The sequence below is a fragment of the Drosophila miranda genome (genome assembly GCF_003369915.1).
Source record: "Drosophila miranda strain MSH22 chromosome Y unlocalized genomic scaffold, D.miranda_PacBio2.1 Contig_Y2_pilon, whole genome shotgun sequence".
NCBI classification, from domain to species: domain Eukaryota; kingdom Metazoa; phylum Arthropoda; class Insecta; order Diptera; family Drosophilidae; genus Drosophila; species Drosophila miranda.
The window spans coordinates 20,240,700-20,265,460 of record NW_022881614.1 but is presented as its reverse complement, the minus strand read 5'-3'; the positions used below and the strand labels follow the sequence as shown (position 1 = coordinate 20,265,460).

General features: G+C 45.0%; 1 long non-coding RNA gene across 1 annotated transcript; it reads right to left on the bottom strand.

The window, feature by feature from the left end:
* Positions 1–21,901: 21,901 nt before the first annotated feature.
* LOC117192972 lies at positions 21,902–22,590 on the bottom strand. Its single transcript, XR_004474472.1, has 2 exons — positions 22,481–22,590; positions 21,902–22,403 (listed from the first exon to the last, which is right to left on the bottom strand). It is a non-coding gene; the product is annotated as an uncharacterized LOC117192972 (long non-coding RNA).
* Positions 22,591–24,761: the final 2,171 nt, after the last annotated feature.

Genomic DNA, 24,761 nt, shown 5'->3' with positions numbered 1-24,761 from the left:
CATCAATAGCCGAGTCGATTGGGCCCTGTCTGTCTGTCTGTCTGTCCGTCTGTCCGTCTGTCCGTCTGTCCGTCCGTCCGTCTGTCCGTCTGTCCGTCCCCTTCAGCGCCTAGTGCTCAAAGACTATAGGAGCTAGAGCAACGATGTTTTGGATCCGGACTTCTGTGATATGTCACTGCTACAAAAATATTTCAAAACTTCGCCCCGCCCACTTCCGCCCCCACAAAGGACGAAAGTCTGTGGCATCCACAATTTTAAAGATATGAAAAAACCAAAAACGTAGAATTGTAGAGAATGACCGTATATTTAAGACTGCCGAATCTGAATTGGATCGTATTATTATTATAGCCAGCATCAAGAAAACAATTTCATTTTTTCTCGCCCTGTCTCTCTCTAACACACACGTAGCATAGGCGGCTTTGCTTTGCTTGCGCCTAGATCTCAGAGACTATAAAAGCTAGAGCAACCAAATTTGGTATCCAGACTCCTAATATATCGGACCGAGACGAGATTGTTTCAAAATTTCGCCACACCCCCTTCCGCCCCCGCAAAGGATGAAAATCTGGGGATATTCACAAATCTCAGAGACTATTAAGGCTAGAGTAACCAAATTTGGTATCCGCACTCCTGTTAGATCTCACTTTAAAACGTGTATCTCAAAATTTCGCCCCAACCCCTTCCGCCCCCACAAAGGACGAAAATCTGTTGCATCCACAATATTGAGGATACGAGAAAACTAAAAACGCAGAATCATAGATAATGATCATATCTATCAGATTGCTGAATCTGGATCAGATCAGATCATTTTTATAGCCAAAAGGAACAAATCAATTTGCACTGGCTACGCAGGGCCCGACGTCACGCTCAGACTGATTTTCTGTCTCTCTCGCACGCACTCTTTGTCGTGTCGTTCAATATTAGCGGCGTTTGCCGGAGGAGAGCCATACTGACTAAGTATCGGGTATAACTGTAGAGTTGCGGTGTCCGTGGAACTCACAACGTTCCCCCTCGTTTTATTATTTTTTATACCCGATACTCAAAATGAGTATTGGGGTATATTAGATTTGTGGTAAAAGTGGATGTGTGTAACGTCCAGAAGGAATCGTTTCCGACCCATAAAGTATATACATATATTCTTGACCAGCATCAATAGCCGAGTCGATTGAGCCCTGTCTGTCTGTCCGTCCGTCCGTCTGTCCGTCTGTCCGTCCCCTTCAGCGCCTAGTGCTCAAAGACTATAAGAGCTAGAGCAACGATGATTTGGATACAGACTTCTGTGAGATGTCACTGCTACAAAAATATTTCAAAACTTCGCCCCGCCCCCTTCCGCCCCCACAAAGGACGAAAATCTGTGGCATCCACAATTTTAAAGATATAAGAAAACCAAAAACGTAGAGTTGTAGAGAATAACCATATCTTTAAGACTGCGGCATCTGAATTGGATCGTATTATTATTATAGCCAGCATCAAGAAAACAATTTCATTTTTTCTCGCCCTGTCTCTCTCTAACACACACGTAGCATAAGCGGCTTTGCTTAGAGTAAAACATTAGCGCCTAGATCTCAGAGACTACAAAAGCTAGAGCAACCAAATTTGGTATCCACACTCCTAATATATCGGACCGAGACGAGTTTGTTTCAAAATTTCGCCACACCCCCTTCCGCCCCCGCAAAGGATGAAAATCTGGGGATATTCACAAATCTCAGAGACTATTAAGGCTAGAGTAACCAAATTTGGTATCCGCACTCCTGTTAGATCTTACTATAAAACGTATATCTCAAAATTTCGCCCCACCCCCTTCCGCCCACACAAAGGACGAAAATCTGTTGCATCCACTATATTGAGGATACGAGAAAACTAAAAACGCAGAATCATAGATAATGATCATATCTATCAGATTGCTGAATCTGGATCAGATCAGATCATTTTTATAGCCAAAAGAAACAAATCAATTTGCACTGGCTACGCAGCGCCCGACGTCACGCTCAGACTGATTTTCTGTCTCTCTCGCACGCACTCTTTGTCGTGTCGTTCAATATTAGCGGCGTTTGCCGGAGGAGAGCCATACTGACTAAGTATCGGGTATAACTGTAGAGGTGCGGTGTCCGCAGCAACTCACAACTCACAACACAAAACTTCGCCCCGCCCACTTCCGCCCCCACAAAGGACGAAAGTCTGTGGCATCCACAATTTTAAAGATATGAGAAAACCAAAAACGTAGAATTGTAGAGAATGACCATATCTTTAAGACTGCGGAATCTGAATTGGATCGTATTATTATTATAGCCAGCATCAAGAAAACAATTTCATTTTTTCTCGCCCTGTCTCTCTCTAACACACACGTAGCATAGGCGGCTTTGCTTAGAGTAAAACATTAGCGCCTAGATCTCAGAGACTATAAAAGCTAGAGCAACCAAATTTGGTATCCACACTCCTAATATATCGGACCGAGACGAGTTTGTTTCAAAATTTCGCCACACCCCCTTCCGCCCCCGCAAAGGATGAAAATCTGGGGATATTCACAAATCTCAGAGACTATTAAGGCTAGAGTAACCAAATTTGGTATCCGCACTCCTGTTAGATCTCACTTTAAAACGTGTATCTCAAAATTTCGCCCCAACCCCTTCCGCCCCCACAAAGGACGAAAATCTGTTGCATCCACAATATTGAGGATACGAGAAAACTAAAAACGCAGAATCATAGATAATGATCATATCTATCAGATTGCTGAATCTGGATCAGATCAGATCATTTTTATAGCCAAAAGAAACAAATCAATTTGCACTAGCTACGCAGCGCCCGACGTCACGCTCAGACTGATTTTCTGTCTCTCTCGCACGCACTCTTTGTCGTGTCGTTCAATATTAGCGGCGTTTGCCGGAGGAGAGCCATACTGACTAAGTATCGGGTATAACTGTAGAGGTGCGGTGTCCGCAGCAACTCACAACTCACAACACAAAACTTCGCCCCGCCCACTTCCGCCCCCACAAAGGACGAAAGTCTGTGGCATCCACAATTTTAAAGATATGAGAAAACCAAAAACGTAGAATTGTAGAGAATGACCACATCTTTAAGACTGCGGAATCTGAATTGGATCGTATTATTATTATAGCCATCATCAAGAAAACAATTTCATTTTTTCTCGCCCTGTCTCTCTCTAACACACACGTAGCATAGGCGGCTTTGCTTAGAGTAAAACATTAGCGCCTAGATCTCAGAGACTATAAAAGCTAGAGCAACCAAATTTGGTATCCACACTCCTAATATATCGGACCGAGACGAGTTTGTTTCAAAATTTCGACACACCCCCTTCCGCCCCCGCAAAGGATGAAAATCTGGGGATATTCACAAATCTCAGAGACTATTAAGGCTAGAGTAACCAAATTTGGTATCCGCACTCCTGTTAGATCTCACTTTAAAACGTGTATCTCAAAATTTCGCCCCAACCCCTTCCGCCCCCACAAAGGACGAAAATCTGTTGCATCCACAATATTGAGGATACGAGAAAACTAAAAACGCAGAATCATAGATAATGATCATATCTATCAGATTGCTGAATCTGGATCAGATCATTTTTATAGCCAAAAGGAACAAATCAATTTGCACTGGCTACGCAGCGCCCGACGTCACGCTCAGACTGATTTTCTGTCTCTCTCGCACGCACTCTTTGTCGTGTCGTTCAATATAAGCGGCGTCTGCCGGAGGAGAGCCATACTGACTAAGTATCAGGTATAACTGTAGAGTTGCGGTGTCCGCAGCAACTCACAACGTTCCCCCTCGTTATACCCGATACTCAAAATGAGTATTGGGGTATATTAGATTTGTGGTAAAAGTGGATGTGTGTAACGTCCAGAAGGAATCGTTTCCGACCCCATAAAGTATATATATTCTTGATCAGCATCAATAGCCGAGTCGACTGAGCCCTGTCTGTCTGTCCGTCCGTCCGACTGTCCGTCTGTCCGTCCCCTTCAGCGCCTAGTGCTCAAAGACTATAAGAGCTAGAGCAACGATGTTTTGGATCCAGACTTCTGTGATATGTCACGCCCCGCCCACTTCCGCCCCCACAAAGGACGAAAATCTGTGGCATCCACAATTTTAAAGATATGAGAAAACCAAAAACGTAGAGTTGTAGAGAATGACCATATCTTTAAGACTGCGGAATCTGAATTGGATCGTATTATTAATATAGCCAGCATCAAGAAAACAATTTCATTTTTTCTCGCCCTGTCTCTCTCTAACACACACGTAGCATAGGCGGCTTTGCTTAGAGTAAAACATTAGCGCCTAGATCTGAGACTACAAAAGCTAGAGCAACCAAATTTGGTATCCACACTCCTAATATATCGGACCGAGACGAGTTTGTTTCAAAATTTCGCCACACCCCCTTCCGACCCCACAAAGGATGAAAATCTGGGGATATTCACAAATCTCAGAGACTATTAAGGCTAGAGTAACCAAATTTGGTACCCGGACTCCTGTTAGATCTCACTTTAAAACGTATATCTCAAAATTTCGCCCCACCCCCTTCCGCCCACACAAAGGACGAAAATCTGTTGCATCCACAATATTGCACTTTCGAGAAAACTAAAAACGCAGAATCATAGATAATGACCATATCTATCAGATTGCTGAATCTGGATCAGATCAGATCATTTTTATAGCCAAAAGGAACAAATCAATTTGCACTGGCTACGCAGCGCCCGACGTCACGCTCAGACTGATTTTCTGTCTCTCTCGCACGCACTCTTTGTCGTGTCGTTCAATATTAGCGGCGTTTGCCGGAGGAGAGCCCTACTGACTTAGTATCGGGTATAACCGTAGAGTTGCGGTGTCCGCAGCAACTCACAACGTTCCCCCTCGTTTTTTATACCCGATACTCAAAATGAGTATTGGGGTATATTAGATTTGTGGTGAAAGTGGATGTGTGTAACGTCCAGAAGGAATCGTTTCCGACCCCATAAAGTATATATATTCTTGATCAGCATCAATAGCCGAGTCGATTGGGCCCTGTCTGTCTGTCTGTCTGTCTGTCTGTCCGTCTGTCCGTCTGTCCGTCCGTCCGTCTGTCCGTCCCCTTCAGCGCCTAGTGCTCAAAGACTATAAGTGCTAGAGCAACGATGTTTTGGATCCAGACTTCTGTGATATGTCACTGCTACAAAAATATTTCAAAACTTCGCCCCGCCCTCTTCCGCCCCCACAAAGGACGAAAGTCTGTGGCATCCACAATTTTAAAGATATGAGAAAACCAAAAACGTAGAATTGTACAGAATGACCATATCTTTAAGACTGCGGAATCTGAATTGGATCATATTATTATTGTTCGGAGCAGAACCCAGCCGATTAGCTGCTGGCCAAATAGCACCTAATTCTTGGCCCTCAGCCGCTTATTTTGTTTGTTACTTATGTCTATGTCACTCATTTGTTTGTTAAAGCTTTGCGCTTGCTTGCCCTGCTAAACGCTCTCTGCCAGCTCGCTCTTCGCTATCTCCGCTTTGCGTCTGCCTACCGACGTCGGCCGAGCGAAGCTGCGCTTAGCGATCGGAGCGGCAATGTAACGGGCAGGCAAGCCACACTTGCAATTTGGATGTCACGCATTAAAGAACATATCGTAATTTTATTTCTGCGCCGAGTTTTATTTAATTCGAAATAATTAGTCGGCCGATTGGGTATAATAAATACTGTCTCCACATAAAATTTTGTGACCCCGACGTGATCTCTGAGTTGCAGTGTCAATTAATAATCATTCGCGATCGACATTCGTTAGCCCTAGCAAATTTTCGGCGGTTAAGCACAATTCGGTGCTAAAACACACTTACATACACCTACATACACGCATTGCTGGCTATTAATTTCTCTGTCGCGACAATTCGGTCAGTGCAGTGCGGTAGGCAGTGCAGCGAACTCACTAATACACACAAGCGGAGTACAAAGCGGAATCGGACAGCTCGCACAGCCGCACAGCTAAAGGCATTAGCTGTAATCCCTTTGCTTTCGGTTCCCACGTTTATACGTATACAGGGTGTCTTTTTCGGTCGTGCTGAGTGACTCTTTTAAAACCTCAACATGGCAGCACCTGAGCCTACCAATGTCGCGAACGCAGCAATGCCGAGTGATGTAGATTTCTACAAGCACAAGGCCGAGTCCATCGCGCGCCAACTAAAGGCCATGGATCGCTTTCTCACCAAGGAAGAGCTTGCCGAGTTAGATGAGGCAGAACTTCAAGCTCGCTTAGAGCAAATCGAGCGAATGAATGCGGATTTCGATGCCGCTCAAACGAGCCTTGAAAGGCTGGATTTCCTGCAGTTAGCCCATGATGCCCGGCTGGACTTTTCAAATGTTTATGTCAAGGTTAGGTCCAGGCTGTCGCGGGAGTTGATGGCTGCTCGCACGGTAAATGTTGCCAATTCAACGGCTCGGCATACTCTCGAGGGGAATTCGTCGTTGTTCGCCTATAATAGTATAGGCCGTTCTCGAATGCCCGAGTTGCAGCTTCCGCGATTCGGGGGAACTACATGGATTGGCCAGAATTCCACTCGATGTTCTCGACAATGGTGCACAAAGACCATCGTATACCAATCATCGAAAAATTCCAATATCTTCGTGGATGTCTAGATGGTGCTGCGCTGAATACGATTCGTTCCTTGGAACTTTCTGAGGAGAATTACGACAAGGCGTTGAATTTGCTAATGTTGCGATTCGATAATAAACTGTTACATTTTCAGGCACACGTCAAGGCTATTTTCGGGCTGCAAGGGGTGGAGAAGGGCTCAGCTATCGGCTTGCGCGCGCTCAGCGACAAAATCAATTCGCACTTGCGTGCACTTCAGACCTTGGCGACCCCGCAGGAGATTTCGGATGGGTTGCTGATCTTCATCATAGGCACGAAACTGGACCACAAAACAAAGGAGAAATGGGAAGAGAACTTGCCGACGTCAGGATTGCCTCGGTGGTCAAGCATGGCCTCATTTTTGGAAGCGAGATGTCGGATGCTGGAGAATTTGGGATCAGCCATGGCAACAAGTCCTAGTCAACAGGTGGGAGAAGACAATCCTGTCACCCTTATCACCTCCAGTAACGACCATCCTAACCCCATATGTAACCATTGCAATTCCTCCGAGCATTACATATCTAGATGTCAGGCATTCCTGAATCTCTCTGCGTTTGAACGATACAAAGAAGCAAAGAAGAGCCGCTTGTGTTTGAACTGCCTCAACAAAGGCCATGAATTGCAGAGGTGCAGGTCAGGACTTTGCAGGCATTGCCAGGCCAAACATCACACGCTACTCCACATTCCATCGGGAACTGGTGCTTCATCTTCCTCTTCACCGGCCGAGGAATCGATCCAGCAAGAGGCCGCGACTGTGCTTCTAGCAAGCGGGTGTTCTAGCCCTCCCCCCTCGATCCAGAAATCTCAGCCTAGCCAGAACGTGTTGCTACCTACTGCCCTCGTCCATGTAACAGATCGTTATGGAGCACTTATCCCATGTCGTGCCATTTTGGATTCTGCATCACAGGCAAACTTTGTAACATCTAGACTGGCTGATCAGTTGCAGTTGGATCATCGCTCGTCTTATGTTCACATCTCTGGAATCGGAGATTCCATTCTACCTTCGAGCAAGTCTGTACATATAGTTGTACAATCCCAGGACGCAAGCTATCGAGCTTCCTTCGCTGCAATTGTCACCAACTCAATTACGGAAATGCAGCCTAACTTCGGCGTAGACGCAAAGGATTGGCCAATGCCGAATAATCTAAAACTAGCTGATCCTAATTTCTCCAAGCCCCAACGTATCGATCTGTTGATAGGTTCTGGTTTGTTCTTCGATTTAATGTGCGTCGGACAGATTCGACTATCAGCCCAATTGCCAACATTGCAGGAGACTAAACTTGGTTGGATAGTATCAGGAAGCATTGATAGCTCGGAGAATAAGCGTGCAGCTTTAGCCGCTTTTGAAAATTCCTCGTGCATCTCTATTGACGATTTTCGACCCACAACGCTGGAGTACCAAAACTTAGAGCAGCAATGCAGGAAGCAGCTGCTCGAGTGCCAGGTGCAAGTGGAAAAACTGCGATCGGAGAATCAGGAACTGCAGCGCGAACTTTTCCATATATTAAAAACCTACATATCCACGCTAAATGAAATTCAACTTTCAACAATTTCTACATTGCCAAATTTCCTGCCATTCTATGCAATTACAGAGGTTCCCGATGATCAAGACGTAATCACGACAAGCCGCCTTCGTAAAGAAGCGCCGATTGCTGCGTTCGACGATCATCCCAGCGTAGCCGCCAGCTGCGCCCAAGCAAGCATCTTCAAGAGGGCCGTTGGAAAAATAGCGGTTCTGCCCCTTCAGGATGGATCTGTTGAAAGCCTTTGCCTTCCAACGGGGGGGGAATGTTCGGAGCAGAACCCAGCCGATTAGCTGCTGGCCAAATAGCACCTAATTCTTGGCCCTCAGCCGCTTATTTTGTTTGTTACTTATGTCTATGTCACTCATTTGTTTGTTAAAGCTTTGCGCTTGCTTGCCCTGCTAAACGCTCTCTGCCAGCTCGCTCTTCGCTATCTCCGCTTTGCGTCTGCCTACCGACGTCGGCCGAGCGAAGCTGCGCTTAGCGATCGGAGCGGCAATGTAAAGGGCAGGCAAGCCACACTTGCAATTTGGATGTCACGCATTAAAGAACATATCGTAATTTTATTTCTGCGCCGAGTTTTATTTAATTCGAAATAATTAGTCGGCCGATTGGGGATAAAAAACATTATCTCCACAATTATTATAGCCAGCATCAAGAAAACAATTTCATTTTTTCTCGCCCTGTCTCTCTCTAACACACACGTAGCATAGGCGGCTTTGCTTAGAGTAAAAAATTAGCGCCTAGATCTCAGAGACTATAAAAGCTAGAGCAACCAAATTTGGTATCCACACTCCTAATATATCGGACCGAGACGAGTTTGTTTCAAAATTTCGCCACACCCCCTTCCGCCCCCGCAAAGGATGAAAATCTGGGGATATTCACAAATCTCAGAGACTATTAAGGCTAGAGTAACCAAATTTGGTACTCGCACACCTGTTAGATCTCACTTTAAAACGTATATCTCAAAATTTCGCCCCGCCCACTTCCGCCCCCACAAAAGACGAAAGTCTGTGGCATCCACAATATTAAAGATATGAGAAAACCAAAAACGTAGAATTGTACAAAATGACCATATCTTTAAGACTGCGGAATCTGAATTGGATCGTATTATTATTATAGCCAGCATCAAGAAAACAATTTCATTTTTTCTCGCCCTGTCTCTCTCTAACACACACGGAGCATAGCCGGCTTTGCTTAGAGTAAAACATTAGCGCCTAGATCTCAGAGACTATAAAAGCTAGAGCAACCAAATTTGGTATCCACACTCCTAATATATCGGACCGAGACGAGTTTGTTTCAAAATTTCGCCACACCCCCTTCCGCCCCCGCAAAGGATGAAAATCTGGGGATATTCACAAATCTCAAAAACTATTAAGGCTAGAGTAACCAAATTTGGTACCCGCACTTCTGTTAGATCTCACTTTAAAACGTTTATCTCAAAATTTCGCCCCACCCCCTTCCGCCTACACAAAGGACGAAAATCTGTTGCATCCACAATTTTAAAGATATGAGAAAACCAAAAACGTAGAGTTGTAGAGAATGACCATATCTTTCAGACTGCGGAATCTGAATTGGATCGTATTATTAATATAGCCAGCATCAAGAAAACAAATTCATTTTTTCTCGCCCTGTCTCTCTCTAACACACACGTAGCATAGGCGGCTTTGCTTAGATTAAAACATTAGCGCCTAGATCTGAGACTACAAAAGCTAGAGCAACCAAATTTGGTATCCACACTCCTAATATATCAGACCGAGACGAGTTTGTTTCAAAATTTCGCCACACCCCCTTCCGCCCGCGCAAAGGATGAAAACCTGGGGATATTCACAAATCTCAGAGACTATTAAGGCTAGAGTAACCAAATTTGGTACCCGCACTCCTGTTAGATCTCACTTTAAAACGTATATCTCAAATATTTCGCCCCACCCCCTTCCGCCTACACAAAGAACGAAAATCTGTTGCATCCACAATATTGCACTTTCAAGAAAACTAAAAACGCAGAATCATAGATAATGACCATATCTATCAGATTGCTGAATCTGGATCAGATCAGATCATTTTTATAGCCAAAAGGAACAAATCAATTTGCACTGGCTACGCAGCGCCCGACGTCACGCTCAGACTGATTTTCTGTCTCTCTCGCACGCACTCTTTGTCGTGTCGTTCAATATTAGCGGCGTTTGCCGGAGGAGAGCCATACTGACTTAGTATCGGGTATAACCGTAGAGTTGCGGTGTCCGCAGCAACTCACAACGTTCCCTCGTTTTTTATACCCGATACTCAAAATGAGTATTGGGGTATATTAGATTTGTGGTGAAAGTGGATGTGTGTAACGTCCAGAAGGAATCGTTTCCGACCCCATAAAGTATATATATTCTTGATCAGCATCAATAGCCGAGTCGATTGGGCCCTGTCTGTCTGTCTGTCTGTCCGTCTGTCCGTCTGTCCGTCCGTCCGTCTGTCCGTCCCCTTCAGCGCCTAGTGCTCAAAGACTATAAGTGCTAGAGCAACGATGTTTTGGATCCAGACTTCTGTGATATGTCACTGCTACAAAAATATTTCAAAACTTCGCCCCGCCCCCTTCCGCCCCCACAAAGGACGAAAGTCTGTGGCATCCACAATTTTAAAGATATGAGAAAACCAAAAACGTAGAATTGTACAGAATGAGCATATCTTTAAGACTGCGGAATCTGAATTGGATCGTATTATTATTATAGCCAGCATCAAGAAAACAATTTCATTTTTTCTCGCCCTGTCTCTCTCTAACACACACGTAGCATAGGCGGCTTTGCTTAGAGTAAAACATTAGCGCCTAGATCTCAGAGACTATAAAAGCTAGAGCAACCAAATTTGGTATCCACACTCCTAATATATCGGACCGAGACGAGTTTGTTTCAAAATTTCGCCACACCCCCTTCCGCCCCGCAAAGGATGAAAATCTGGGGATATTCACAAATCTCAGAGACTATTAAGGCTAGAGTAACCAAATTTGGTACTCGCACACCTGTTAGATCTCACTTTAAAACGTATATCTCAAAATTTCGCCCCGCCCACTTCCGCCGCCACAAAAGACGAAAGTCTGTGGCATCCACAATATTAAAGATATGAGAAAACCAAAAACGTAGAATTGTACAAAATGACCATATCTTTAAGACTGCGGAATCTGAATTGGATCGTATTATTATTATAGCCAGCATCAAGAAAACAATTTCATTTTTTCTCGCCCTGTCTCTCTCTAACACACACGGAGCATTGCCGGCTTTGCTTAGAGTAAAACATTAGCGCCTAGATCTCAGAGACTATAAAAGCTAGAGCAATCAAATTTGGTATCCACACTCCTAATATATCGGACCGAGACGAGTTTGTTTCAAAATTTCGCCACACCCCCTTCCGCCCCCGCAAAGGATGAAAATCTGGGGATATTCACAAATCTCAAAAACTATTAAGGCTAGAGTAACCAAATTTGGTACCCGCACTCCTGTTAGATCGCACTTTAAAACGTTTATCTCAAAATTTCGCCCCACCCCCTTCCGCCTACACAAAGGACGAAAATCTGTTGCATCCACAATTTTAAAGATATGAGAAAACCAAAAACGTAGAGTTGTAGAGAATGACCATATCTTTAAGACTGCGGAATCTGAATTGGATCGTATTATTAATATAGCCAGCATCAAGAAAACAATTTCATTTTTTCTCGCCCTGTCTCTCTCTAACACACACGTAGCATAGGCGGCTTTGCTTAGATTAAAACATTAGCGCCTAGATCTGAGACTACAAAAGCTAGAGCAACCAAATTTGGTATCCACACTCCTAATATATCGGACCGAGACGAGTTTGTTTCAAAATTTCGCCACACCCCCTTCCGCCCGCGCAAAGGATGAAAACCTGGGGATATTCACAAATCTCAGAGACTATTAAGGCTAGAGTAACCAAATTTGGTACTCGCACTCCTGTTAGATCTCACTTTAAAACGTATATCTCAAAATTTCGCCCCACCCCCTTCCGCCCACACAAAGAACGAAAATCTGTTGCATCCACAATATTGCACTTTCAAGAAAACTAAAAACGCAGAATCATAGATAATGACCATATCTATCAGATTGCTGAATCTGGATCAGATCAGATCATTTTTATAGCCAAAAGGAACAAATCAATTTGCACTGGCTACGCAGCGCCCGACGTCACGCTCAGACTGATTTTCTGTCTCTCTCGCACGCACTCTTTGTCGTGTCGTTCAATATTAGCGGCGTTTGCCGGAGGAGAGCCATACTGACTTAGTATCGGGTATAACCGTAGAGTTGCGGTGTCCGCAGCAACTCACAACGTTCCCTCGTTTTTTATACCCGATACTCAAAATGAGTATTGGGGTATATTAGATTTGTGGTGAAAGTGGATGTGTGTAACGTCCAGAAGGAATCGTTTCCGACCCCATAAAGTATATATATTCTTGATCAGCATCAATAGCCAAATCGATTGGGCCCTGTCTGTCTGTCTGTCTGTCCGTCTGTCCGTCTGTCCGTCCGTCCGTCTGTCCGTCCCCTTCAGCGCCTAGTGCTCAAAGACTATAAGTGCTAGAGCAACGATGTATTGGATCCAGACTTCTGTGATATGTCACTGCTACAAAAATATTTCAAAACTTCGCCCCGCCCACTTCCGCCCCCACAAAGGACGAAAGTCTGTGGCATCCACAATTTTAAAGATATGAGAAAACCAAAAACGTAGAATTGTACAGAATGACCATATCTTTAAGACTGCGGAATCTGAATTGGATCGTATTATTATTATAGCCAGCATCAAGAAAACAATTTCATTTTTTCTCGCCCTGTCTCTCTCTAACACACACGTAGCATAGGCGGCTTTGCTTAGAGTAAAACATTAGCGCCTAGATCTCAGAGACTATAAAAGCTAGAGCAACCAAATTTGGTATCCACACTCCTAATATATCGGACCGAGACGAGTTTGTTTCAAAATTTCGACACACCCCCTTCCGCCCCCGCAAAGGATGAAAATCTGGGGATATTCACAAATCTCAGAGACTATTAAGGCTAGAGTAACCAAATTTGGTATCCGCACTCCTGTTAGATCTCACTTTAAAACGTGTATCTCAAAATTTCGCCCCAACCCCTTCCGCCCCACAAAGGACGAAAATCTGTTGCATCCACAATATTGAGGATACGAGAAAACTAAAAACGCAGAATCATAGATAATTATCATATCTATCAGATTGCTGAATCTGGATCAGATCATTTTTATAGCCAAAAGGAACAAATCAATTTGCACTGGCTACGCAGCGCCCGACGTCACGCTCAGACTGATTTTCTGTCTCTCTCGCACGCACTCTTTGTCGTGTCGTTCAATATTAGCGGCGTCTGCCGGAGGAGAGCCATACTGACTAAGTATCAGGTATAACTGTAGAGTTGCGGTGTCCGCAGCAACTCACAACGTTCCCCCTCGTTATACCCGATACTCAAAATGAGTATTGGGGTATATTAGATTTGTGGTAAAAGTGGATGTGTGTAACGTCCAGAAGGAATCGTTTCCGACCCCATAAAGTATATATATTCTTGATCAGCATCAATAGCCGAGTCGACTGAGCCCTGTCTGTCTGTCCGTCCGTCCGACTGTCCGTCTGTCCGTCCCCTTCAGCGCCTAGTGCTCAAAGACTATAAGAGCTAGAGCAACGATGTTTTGGATCCAGACTTTTGTGATATGTCACGCCCCGCCCACTTCCGCCCCCACAAAGGACGAAAGTCTGTGGCATCCACAATTTTAAAGATATGAGAAAACCAAAAACGTAGAGTTGTAGAGAATGACCATATCTTTAAGACTGCGGAATCTGAATTGGATCGTATTATTATTATAGCCAGCATCAAGAAAACAATTTCATTTTTTCTCGCACTGTCTCTCTCTAACACACACGGAGCATAGCCGGCTTTGCTTAGAGTAAAACATTAGCGCCTAGATCTCAGAGACTATAAAAGCTAGAGCAACCAAATTTGGTATCCACACTCCTAATATATCGGACCGAGACGAGTTTGTTTCAAAATTTCGCCACACCCCCTTCCGACCCCGCAAAGGATGAAAATCTGGGGATATTCACAAATCTCAGAGACTATTACGGCTAGAGTAACCAAATTTGGTACCCGCACTCCTGTTAGATCTCACTTTAAAACGTATATCTCAAAATTTCGCCCCACCCCCTTCCGCCCACACAAAGGACGAAAATCTGTTGCATCCACAATATTGCACTTTCGAGAAAACTAAAAACGCAGAATCATAGATAATGACAATATCTATCAGATTGCTGAATCTGGATCAGATCAGATCATTTTTATAGCCAAAAGGAACAAATCAATTTGCACTGGCTACGCAGCGCCCGACGTCACGCTCAGACTGATTTTCTGTCTCTCTCGCACGCACTCTTTGTCGTGTCGTTCAATATTAGCGGCGTTTGCCGGAGGAGAGCCATACTGACTTAGTATCGGGTATAACCGAAGAGTTTCGGTGTCCGCAGCAACTCACAACGTTCCCCCTCGTTTTTTATACCCGATACTCAAAATGAGTATTGGGGTATATTAGATTTGTGGTGAAAGTGGATGTGTGTAACGTCCAGAAGGAATCGTTTCCGACCCCATAAAGTATATATATTCTTGATCAGCATCAATAGCCGAGTCGATTGGGCCCTGTCTGTCTGTCTGTCTGTCCGTCTGTCCGTCTGTCCGTCTGTCCGTCCGTCCGTCTGTCCGTCCCCTTCAGCGCCTAGTGCTCAAAGACTATAAGAGCTAGAGCAACGATGTTTTGGATCCAGACTTTTGTGATATGTCACGCCCCGCCCACTTCCGCCCCACAAAGGACGAAAGTCTGTGGCATCCACAATTTTAAAGATATGAGAAAACCAAAAACGTAGAGTTGTAGAGAATGACCATATCTTTAAGACTGCGGAATCTGAATTGGATCGTATTATTATTATAGCCAGCATCAAGAAAACAATTTCATTTTTTCTCGCACTGTCTCTCTCTAACACACACGGAGCATAGCCGGCTTTGCTTAGAGTAAAACATTAGCGCCTAGATCTCAGAGACTATAAAAGCTAGAGCAACCAAATTTGGTATCCACACTCCTAATATATCGGACCGAGACGAGTTTGTTTCAAAATTTCGCCACACCCCCTTCCGACCCCGCAAAGGATGAAAATCTGGGGATATTCACAAATCTCAGAGACTATTACGGCTAGAGTAACCAAATTTGGTACCCGCACTCCTGTTAGATCTCACTTTAAAACGTGTATCTCAAAATTTCGCCCCACCCCCTTCCGCCCACACAAAGGACGAAAATCTGTTGCATCCACAATATTGCACTTTCGAGAAAACTAAAAACGCAGAATCATAGATAATGACCATATCTATCAGATTGCTGAATCTGGATCAGATCAGATCATTTTTATAGCCAAAAGGAACAAATCAATTTGCACTGGCTACGCAGCGCCCGACGTCACGCTCAGACTGATTTTCTGTCTCTCTCGCACGCACTCTTTGTCGTGTCGTTCAATATTAGCGGCGTTTGCCGGAGGAGAGCCATACTGACTTAGTATCGGGTATAACCGTAGAGTTGCGGTGTCCGCAGCAACTCACAACGTTCCCCCTCGTTTTTTATACCCGATACTCAAAATGAGTATTGGGGTATATTAGATTTGTGGTGAAAGTGGATGTGTGTAACGTCCAGAAGGAATCGTTTCCGACCCCATAAAGTATATATATTCTTGATCAGCATCAATAGCCGAGTCGATTGGGCCCTGTCTGTCTGTCTGTCTGTCCGTCTGTCCGTCTGTCTGTCCGTCCCCTTCAGCGCCTAGTGCTCAAAGACTATAAGTGCTAGAGCAACGATGTTTTGGATCCAGACTTCTGTGATATGTCACTGCTACAAAAATATTTCAAAACTTCGCCCCGCCCACTTCCGCCCCCACAAAGGACGAAAGTCTGTGGCATCCACAATTTTAAAGATATGAGAAAACCAAAAACGTAGAATTGTACAGAATGACCATATCTTTAAGACTGCGGAATCTGAATTGGATCGTATTATTATTATAGCCAGCATCAAGAAAACAATTTCATTTTTTCTCGCCCTGTCTCTCTCTAACACACACGTAGCATAGGCGGCTTTGCTTAGAGTAAAACATTAGCGCCTAGATCTCAGAGACTATAAAAGCTAGAGCAACCAAATTTGGTATCCACACTCCTAATATATCGGACCGAGACGAGTTTGTTTCAAAATTTCGCCACACCCCCTTCCGCCCCGCAAAGGATGAAAATCTGGGGATATTCACAAATCTCAGAGACTATTAAGGCTAGAGTAACCAAATTTGGTACTCGCACACCTGTTAGATCTCACTTTAAAACGTATATCTCAAAATTTCGCCCCGCCCACATCCGCCCCCACAAAGGACGAAAGTCTGTGGCATCCAAAATATTAAAGATATGAGAAAACCAAAAACGTAGAATTGTACAAAATGACCATATCTTTAAGACTGCGGAATCTGAATTGGATCGTATTATTATTATAGCCAGCATCAAGAAAACAATTTCATTTTTTCTCGCCCTGTCTCTCTCTAACACACACGGAGCATAGCCGGCTTTGCTTAGAGTAAAACATTAGCGCCTAGATCTCAGAGACTATAAAAGCTAGAGCAACCAAATTTGGTATCCACACTCCTAATATATCGGACCGAGACGAGTTTGTTTCAAAATTTCGCCACACCCCCTTCCGCCCCCGCAAAGGATGAAAATCTGGGGATATTCACAAATCTCAAAAACTATTAAGGCTAGAGTAACCAAATTTGGTACCCGCACTCCTGTTAGATCTCACTTTAAAACGTATATCTTAAAATTTCGCCCCACCCCCTTCCGCCTACACAAAGGACGAAAATCTGTTGCATCCACAATTTTAAAGATATGAGAAAACCAAAAACGTAGAGTTGTAGAGAATGACCATATCTTTAAGACTGCGGAATCTGAATTGGATCGTATTATTAATATAGCCAGCATCAAGAAAACAATTTCATTTTTTCTCGCCCTGTCTCTCTCTAACACACACGTCGCATAGGCGGCTTTGCTTAGATTAAAACATTAGCGCCTAGATCTGAGACTACAAAAGCTAGAGCAACCAAATTTGGTATCCACACTCCTAATATATCGGACCGAGACGAGTTTGTTTCAAAATTTCGCCACACCCCCTTCCGCCCGCGCAAAGGATGAAAACCTGGGATATTCACAAATCTCAGAGACTATTAAGGCTAGAGTAACCAAATTTGGTACCCGCACTCCTGTTAGATCTCACTTTAAAACGTATATCTCAAAATTTCGCCCCACCCCTTCCGCCCACACAAAGAACGAAAATCTGTTGCATCCACAATATTGCACTTTCAAGAAAACTAAAAACGCAGAATCATAGATAATGACCATATCTATCAGATTGCTGAATCTGGATCAGATCAGATCATTTTTATAGCCAAAAGGAACAAATCGATTTGCACTGGCTACGCAGCGCCCGACGTCACGCTCAGACTGATTTTCTGTCTCTCTCGCACGCACTCTGTCGTGTCGTTCAATATTAGCGGCGTTTGCCGGAGGAGAGCCATACTGACTTAGTATCGGGTATAACCGTAGAGTTGCGGTGTCCGCAGCAACTCACAACGTTCCCCCTCGTTTTTTATACCCGATACTCAAAATGAGTATTGGGGTATATTAGATTTGTGGTGAAAGTGGATGTGTGTAACGTCCAGAAGGAATCGTTTCCGACCCCATAAAGTATATATATTTTTGATCAGCATCAATAGCCGATTTGATTGGGCCCTGTCTGTCTGTCTGTCTGTCCGTCTGTCCGTCTGTCCGTCTGTCCGTCCGTCCGTCTGTCCGTCCCCTTCAGCGCCTAGTGCACAAAGACTATAAGTGCTAGAGCAACGATGTTTTGGATCCAGACTTCTGTGATATGTCACTGCTACAAAAATATTTCAAAACTTCGCCCCGCCCACTTCCGCCCCCACAAAGGACGAAAGTCTGTGGCATCCACAATTTTAAAGATATGAGAAAACCAAAAACGTAGAGTTGTAGAGAATGACCATATCTTTAAGACTGCGGAATCTGAATTGGATCCTATTATTATTATAGCCAGCATCAAGAAAACAATTTCATTTTTTTCTCGCCCTGTCTCTCTCTAACGCACACGTAGCATAGCCGGCTTTGCTTAGAGTAAAACATTAGCGCCTAGATCTCAGAGACTATAAAAGCTAGAGCAACCAAATTTGGTATCCACACTCCTAATATATCGGACCGAGACGAGTTTGTTTCAAAATTTCGCCACACCCCCTTCCGCCCCCGTAAAGGATGAAAATCTGGGGATATTCACAAATCTCAGAGACTATTAAGGCTAGAGTAACCAAATTTGGTACTCGCACACCTGTTAGATCTCACTTTAAAACGTATATCTCAGAATTTCGCCCCACCCCCTTCCGCCCACACAAAGGACGAAAATCTGTTGCATCCACAATATTGCACTTTCGAGAAAACTAAAAAAGCAGAATCATAGATAATGACCATATCTATCAGACTGCTGAATCTGGATTAGATCAGATTATTTTTATAGCCAATAGGAACAAATCAATTTGCAGTGGCTACGCAGCGCCCGACGTCACGCTCAGACTGATTTTCTGTCTCTCTCGCACGCACTCTTTGTCGTGTCGTTTTATATTAGCGGCGTCTGCCGGAGGAGAGCCATACTGACTTAGTATCGGGTATAACCGTAGAGTTGCGGTGTCCGCAGCAACTCACAACGTTCCCCCTCGTTTTTTTCTATGTTGGTTAGTGTATGGCTTGGCTACGTTTCCATGCATTAAAAGAATGCAGGGAATGCGAGCAAGGCAAGCTTAGCAGAATTGGCACCGAAGAGACCGAAAAGCTTCGAGCGTGTGGAGCGCAAGCGTTGCGCTCTCTTATCAGCAGCGGCTGGCCGCTGCGCATGCGTTTTAGATTTTGACGAAGACAGGCGCAAAGGAGAAAATTGAAATTGGGTCACTTACGGCCTTAATACAGTGGTCCCTCGCTGAAAGGCGCCTTTCGTTGTGGAGCTGTGGAAACCATGTTAATGTGTGCCCTGGTCGGAGGGGAATTGGTAAATAGGGGGGGTATGAAAAAGGTTTTTTTTTTATACCCGATACTCAAAATGAGTATTGGGGTATATTAGATTTGTGGTAAAAGCGGATGTGTGTAACGTCCAGAAGGAATCGTTTCCGACCCCATAAAGTATATATATTCTTGATCAGCATCAATAGCCGAGTCGATTGAGCCCTGTCTGTCTGTCCGTCCGTCCGTCTGTCCGTCTGTCCGTCCCCTTCAGCGCCTAGTGCTCAAAGACTATAAAAGCTAGAGCAACGATGTTTTGGATCCAGACTTCTGTGATATGTCACTGCTACAAAAATATTTCAAAACTTCGCCCCGCCCACTTCCGCCCCCACAAAGGACGAAAATATGTGGCATCCACAATTTTTAAGATATGAGAAAACCAAAAACGCAGAATCGAAGAGAATGACCATATCTTTAAGACTGCGGAATCTGAATTGGATCGGATCATTTTTGTAGCCAAAAGCAAGAATTCAATTTTCAGTGGCTACGCAGCGCCCGACGTCACGCTCAGACTGATTTTCTGTCTCTCTCGCACGCACTCTTTGTCGTGTCGTTTAATTTTAGCGGCGTCTGCCGGAGGAGAGCCATACTGACTTAGTATCGGGTATAACCGTAGAGTTGCGGTGTCCACAGCAACTCACAACGTTCCCCCTCGTTTTTTTTTGTAGTCTGTTACTTTATGATTAAGTTTTTCGGTCTCCAACCCGCAAAAATAAATTCCGTTTTGGGAACTTTCACATTTTCGACTATCGAGGTAGGACTGTGACGCAGAGTTAAGGAAAGTTACATAGTCATATAAGTGATCAGAAGGAACCAAAAAAATTACAATTAAAACTACAATATGCTACGAAATCTGGTTCCGGATCCGTGGCGGCGTCTTCTAGGCCGTCGCAGACAGTGAGTTAGCGGCGCATAGGGGGGGGGGGGGGGGGGGGGGGGGGGGGGGGTGATCTCTATGCCCTCTATGCGCGTACGTTAGATATGGCGCAAGGGTTATGGCCGGTGGAGGTTATGTCCCCGGCCAGGTGGATGCTTCAACGACTCCAAAAGGGACAAAAAATCTCGGCCCCACACCAAGGTCGACTCCGAAGAGTACTCCCGTCAAGGGTGGGAGTTTGGTGTGGGTGGGGCAGAACTTTGGGAGAGCCGGGTGGCTACGGCTCGGGGCCAGGGCCCTATGGGCGAAACAGAACCAAAACCACGAGGGCTAAGAAAAAAATCTAAATTTTCCCTACAGGGCACTTTAACATACCGGTTTTTCGGACTTTTCCACGGAGACACGAGCGTTGGGTTCTCCTGGCAGAGCTGCGGGACGCACGGGTTTGCAACAAGAACAACACTTGCTGGCGAGGCGAGGCAAATATGCACTTTTCGCCAGGGTAGTTTCTTGCCAGTTTTCTCGGCGCACGGTTATTAATTTTCGCCCGAGTTTTGCGGCGCGCCCACCGTGTGGGATTTTCCCCGTTCCGTTTTATTATACCCGATACTCAAAATGAGTATTGGGGTATATTAGATTTGTAGTAAAAGTGGATGTGTGTAACGTCCAGAAGGAATCGTTTCCGACCCCATAAAGTATATATATTCTTGATCAGCATCAATAGCCGAGTCGATTGAGCCATGTCTGTCTGTCCGTCTGTCCGTCTGACCGTCTGTCCGTCCGTCCGTCTGTCCGTCCCCTTCAGCGCCTAGTGCTCAAAGACTATAAGAGCTAGAGCAACGATGCTCTGGACCCAGACTTCTGTGATATGTCACTGCTACAAAAATATTTCAAAACTTCGCCCCGCCCACTTCCGCCCCCACAAAGGACGAAAGTCTGTGGCATCCACAATTTTAAAGATATGAGAAAACCAAAAACGTAGAATTGTACAGAATGACCATATCTTTAAGACTGCGGAATCTGAATTGGATCGTATTATTATTATAGCCAGCATCAAGAAACCAATTTCATTTTTTCTCGCCCTGTCTCTCTCTAACACACACGTAGCATAGGCGGCTTTGCTTAGAGTAAAACATTAGCGCCTAGATCTCAGAGACTATAAAAGCTAGAGCAACCAAATTTGGTATCCACACTCCTAATATATCGGACCGAGACGAGTTTGTTTCAAAATTTCGACACACCCCCTTCCGCCCCCGCAAAGGATGAAAATCTGGGGATATTCACAAATCTCAGAGACTATTGAGGCTAGAGTAACCAAATTTGGTATCCGCACTCCTGTTAGATCTCACTTTAAAACGTATATCTCAGAATTTCGCCCCACCCCCTTCCGCCCCCACAAAGGACGAAAATCTGTTGCATTCACAATATTGCACATTCGAGAAAACTAAAAACGCAGAATCATAGATAACGACCATATCTATCAGATTGCTGAATCTGGTCTAGATCAGATAATTTTTATAGCCAAAAGGAACAAATCAATTTGCAGTGGCTACGCAGCCCCGACGTCACGCTCAGACTGATTTTCTGTCTCTCTCGCACGCACTCTTTGTCGTCGTTTAATATTAGCGGCGTCTGCCGGAGGAGAGCCATACTGACTTAGTATCGGGTATAACTGTAGAGTTGCGGTGTCCACAGCAACTCACAACGTTCCCCCTCGTTTTTTTTTTGTAGTCTGTTACTTTATGATTAAGTTTTTCGGTCTCCAACCCGCAAAAATAAATTCCGTTTTGGGAACTTTCACATTCCCGACTATCGAGGTAGGACTGTGACGCAGAGTTAAGGAAAGTTACATAGTCATATAAGTGCTCAGAAGGAAACAAAAAAAATTACAATCAAAACTACACTATGCTACGAAATCTGGGTCCGGATCCGTGGCGGCATCTTCAAGGCCGTCGCAGATAGCGAGTTAGCGGCGCATAGGGGGGGGGGGGTGATCTCTATGCCCTCTATGCGCGTACGTTAGATATGGCGCAAGGGTTATGGCCGGTGGAGGTTATGTCGCCGGCCAGGTGGATGCTTCAACGACTCCAAAAGGGAAAAAAAATCTCGGCCCCACACCAAGGTCGACTCCGAAGAGTACTCCCGTCAAGGGTGGGAGTTTGGTGTGGGTTGGGCAGAACTTTGGGAGAGCCGGGTGGCTACCGCTCGGGGCCAGGGCCCTAAGGGCGAAACAGAACCAAAACCACGAGGGCTAAGAAAAAAATCAAAATTTTCCCTACAGGGCACTTTAACATACCGGTTTTTCGGACTTTTCCACGGAGACACGAGCGTTGGGTTCTCCTGGCAGAGCTGCGGGACGCACGGGTTTGCAACAAGAACAACACTTGCTGGCGAGGCGAGGCAAATATGCACTTTTCGCCAGGGTAGTTTCTTGCCAGTTTTCTCGGCGCACGGTTATTAATTTTCGCCCGATTTTTGCGGCGCGCCCACCGTGTGGGATTTTCCCCGTTCCGTTTTATTTCTTTTCGGTTTGTCTTTGTGGCACTTATTTGGGTTACTTTTCTTTTCTTTTGGGCTTACACGTGGTCGATTTAGTTATAAATTTGCTACCGACGCGGAGATAGCCACCGGCTGCACAGATTCAAATTTTCGAAAGAGAACGTTCTGGTGCTTTTGCACTGCTTAAATAAGCGCTTACCGATCTTAAAGCTCGGCTTCGAAAGCTCCGTTGCGATGCGCTGCACAGCACTTACGGCAGCTCAGCTCAGCTGTTCCCTACCTCGAGCTTGCTTGCACCCACCCCAACTATACTATGCCCTGCAGCGATAATTGGCCCAAGGTTATTGCATGCGATATCCGAGCACCATAGCGATAACCTATTTTGAATCGGTATTGTCCAACCGCAACCGTTACACAATGGCCTCGGCTGCGGGGGCAGCGGGTGGACCGTAGAAGGCTGCTGGTGGACCGTAGACAGGCAAAGGTTGGGCCGGTGGCGGTGGCAGGTGGAGGCGGAGCTCCGTAGCGGGACCTTGGCGGCCCGGACGGGCAAGAGCCAGAGCCAGGCTGGCGGCCAGGAAGAGTAGTACAATCTGGGGCTTCATGCTGATCTCTCGTCGATAGTTTGTTCACGAATGACTCTATTGTGACAGGTCAATCGGGCCTTATATATGAGTGGAGCTTCCCCAAGATGGCGGACAACGTTTTCATAAGCCCCTTGGGTCCCTTTGCATAATATTTTCGATGGCTTCCCAATCGCCGTTACGCGTCCGAGCTGAATCCGCACTTGCAGCGCCGCACGATGCATACAAATGAGAAGACGATGAGCGGGGCAGGGGCAGGGGCAGGGGAGACGATGATTCGCATCGAAGCCATCGGAGCGCTTTGTGCCCATTTTGTATATTTGGATACTGAAAACGAAATTGTAAAGGCAAACACAGGGAGTACTCCAGACCGAGGGAGAGACTCCACGCTCTCCGAGTCGACTCTCTTGGACTTCCCGACCTCTTTTCGATACTATTTGCCAAAAGTATACGCATTAATTGCCGATTGCGTTGTTTACTTGTAATTTATACGTAACCGAAAATCCGAACATACTCGTACAGCTACTGCTGATAGGCCAGGGACGGTCATTGCAATCGTCATTGCTGGAGGTCTACGTTGAAATATGTCCCGTCCCCCCCTCGAACCAGCTGCAGAGACTACTTACTAGTACCGCTAATTTTAGATAAATATCGGAAAACTTTTGTTAATTCTGAATCATGTTTGCTCATCAAATAAAGCTTCTTTCGATATAACATGCTCTATCATTACTGTCACACATTAAGTACTCGCAAAACTTCAGAACTCAACTCAACAAATCAAAGTTAAGGATTTTCTCAGTATACAATACTAACGAGGGGGAACGTTGTGAGTTGCTGCGGACACCGCAACTCTACGGTTGTACCCGATACTAAGTCAGTATGGCTCTCCTCCGGCAGACGCCGCTAATATTAAACGACACGACAAAGAGTGCGTGCGAGAGAGACAGAAAATCAGTCTGAGCGTGACGTCGGGCGCTGCGTAGCCACTGCAAATTGATTTGTTCCTATTGGCTATACAAATGATCTGATCTGATCCAGATTCAGCAATCTGATAGATATGGTCATTATCTATGATTCTGCGTTTTTAGTTTTCTTGAAAGTGCAATATTGTGGATGCAACAGATTTTCGTCCTTTGTGTGGGCGGAAGGGGGTGAGGCGAAACTTTAAGATACACGTTTTATAGTTAGATCTAACAGGAGTGCGGATACCAAATTTGGTTACTCTAGCCCTAATAGTCTCTGAGATTTTTGAATATCCCCAGATTTTCGTCCTTTGCGGGGGCGGAAGGGGGTGTGGCGAAATTTTGAAACAAACTCGTCTCGGTCCGATATATTAGGAGTGTGGATACCAAATTTGGTTGCTCTAGCTTTTGTAGTCTCTGAGATCTAGGCGCTAATGTTTTACTCTAAGCAAAGCCGCCTATGCTACGTGTGTGTTAGAGAGAGACAGGGCGAGAAAAAATGAAATTGTTTTCTTGATGCTGGCTATAATAA